The sequence below is a fragment of the Drosophila willistoni genome, unplaced genomic scaffold (genome assembly GCF_018902025.1).
Source record: "Drosophila willistoni isolate 14030-0811.24 unplaced genomic scaffold, UCI_dwil_1.1 Seg450, whole genome shotgun sequence".
NCBI classification, from domain to species: domain Eukaryota; kingdom Metazoa; phylum Arthropoda; class Insecta; order Diptera; family Drosophilidae; genus Drosophila; species Drosophila willistoni.
Genome location: NW_025814389.1, coordinates 1 through 2,577, shown reverse-complemented (window position 1 = coordinate 2,577; position 2,577 = coordinate 1). Strand labels below are relative to the sequence as shown.

General features: G+C 40.9%; 1 pseudogene; it reads left to right on the top strand.

Moving 5' to 3' along the window:
• The first annotated feature begins 297 nt into the window (after positions 1-297).
• On the top strand, positions 298-2,571 carry LOC26528908 (annotated as a pseudogene).
• The last annotated feature ends 6 nt before the right edge of the window (positions 2,572-2,577 follow it).

Sequence of the window (2,577 nt, the reverse complement as noted above, 5' to 3'; positions counted from 1 at the left end):
TTTACTTAATAAATAGGTGTTTACAAACAAAGAATTTCATTTATTATGATGGTTTGTATTCGTCGAATAAAACATTAAATTTAAACATAAAAACATAAAATTACAATCTTTGTAACAATGTTGCTGATTTTGAACTCGATAATTCATGACATGGGCTGTTATCAATTTTGGCTCCCCCAACTTGTTGCTGCTATAGCAACGCAAAAATTGTAAACAAAACCCGAAAGATAGTGAAAATGTAGAATGAGAAAAATAACGTATTGCAAGGATAACTCTCTGACTCCATAGTTGGAAAAAATGTCGTTCGAGAAGATACTCTACAAAAATGATGATCCCCATGGAATTGGCGATGTTTACTTTATTTGGCAAAAGGAGCAGGAGCCTTACTGGCTACCACTGGAACCGATGGATCCGTCGTATTGTATAATCGTCAGGGTCAAATGGTCCAGCGCCTTATACTTGCCGGGTATGCTAATTCCCAACTAATCCACTAAACAACGAAGATGGAGATACTGTGCGGGTCGTTATGGTTCACTGCTGCAGCATACATAAGTGGTTCGGCGATGGTTACATATTGCTAGGCTTTTCCAATGGACATGTGGTGGCAATTTCCACGCATCCCAAGGATGTGGGCCAAGAACTGTGACAGGTCTTCACCTGTCACAAAGACACGTTGACCGGCTTAGCCTATTGCCCATCATTGGATATAGTGGTATCCTGTGGAGACGATAAGTATGTAGTGTAAATGATAAGATTATAGAACGTTTTTAAAATAATTAATTTCCAAAATCTCAGCATAAAAGTTCATTCGATTACAAATCTTCAAGAAATAGAACGAATAATTACGGTACCAGATCATGCAAATGTCCAAATGATTGACTGGTCACCAGATGGACAACTCCTCGCAGTGACCACAAGCGGAGGAACGGTCTATACTTATGTAACCAAGTTACCACATATGTTTGCTGTTTTCGCACCTCGAATTGTGATGCTCAGCAGTCTGGCCGAAGTCTCCATATACATATATTCGCCGGATAAGGCGAGATCTATACCATTTCGCCTGCCTCTGGAAGGAGAACCCACCTTTCTAGCTGTCGGCCCATATAATCTTGCAGCTGGTATCGATAAACATGTTTGGTTCTACGATCTGGGTAAAAGTCTTGGCGAGGAGCCACGTCCCTTGAGTGAACGAGACATGCCCTCAAATATAAGCATCATGCACTTGAATGCCGATTATTGTGCAGCTTTATGTGCACCCCAATTGATCCTTCAGGCAATTGCAACAGATAATCCGAATTGCAAGGATAAGCTACTCGCCACTTTTCCAAGTGCCTTACCCACCATTTAAAACGATGCGGTGATAACTTGCTTTGCCCTTACCCAAGAGCTTCTTATCTTTGCCACTGATGTAGGTAGTCCAAAATTTTTTTCTTCTATCATTTAAAATATTCATGTATCATTTTTCTTTAGGATCATAAAAAACATCTTAAATTTAATTCTTATTGATTTTTTTTGTAGCCATTCGTGCCTATAGACAACTGTGGGATGCCGCCATGGTTAATGCTTTGGATGAGCTTCGCTATATGGAGGATCTAGCCATGCTTAGTGGCTGTTGCTGCATGCTTTTATCCCAATTTGAGCAGGCCAAGGATTACCTCCTAAAGGGAGTCTACACAAAAGCCGCCTTAGAGTTATGTCGTGATCTTTTGCAAAAGGGTCAAGCTTTGCTATTGGCTTATAAACATGAACCACAAGAAGTTCCTTTCATAGCAAGAGAATATGGCCAGCAATTGGAGTTCACGTAAGACAATCTGACTTGGTTTTTATTCATAATTATAACTGAACCTGATGTACCCTCTAGGGGAAACTATGAAGACTTAATCAACAATGATGAAGGGTTGAAGCCAACATTATTGCAAAAGAGCCCAGAGTACGAGGAGCATGTGCGTTTCTGCAAAATGGGTATTGCAAGGACATCTATACGAACAGGAGACTTTCGTCGAGGCGTAAGTTTGATTGTCGTCTAATTTATATCTCTGAATACTATTAAAAATATTCCCTCTAATACACAGATACAATATGCCGTGGAGCTGCAGGATACTTTACGATTGTGCTGAGCTCCTGGCAACTGTTGGCCACATTACTGAAGCAGCCGGACAGTACGAACGTGGCGGTTACTTTGATGAGGCATGTGGCCATTATATTGCCTTAAAGATGTGGAATAAGGCAAACACGGTGCTCTCGAAAGTAAAAAGTAGTAAATTACATGCAGCCTATGCCAAGGCCAAGGAATCGGATGGACATTTTGAAGAGGCCATTCGTAGCTATAAAATTGCTGGTGACTTAGATGCCTGTGTTAGAATATATCTGGAGCATTTATGCGATCCGCATGCAGCTTCTGAGATTGTACTAGAATCTCGTTCGGTGGATTCAGCCAAATTGTTGGCCAAGTTCTATCAGAAAATTGGTGACATTGAGCAAGCGTTGCAATTTCTTATAATTTGCGGATGCGTTGAAGAAGCCTTCGCCTTGGCTCAGCTTCACAACAAACTACGTCGTCATGGCGAGCTTCTGGAA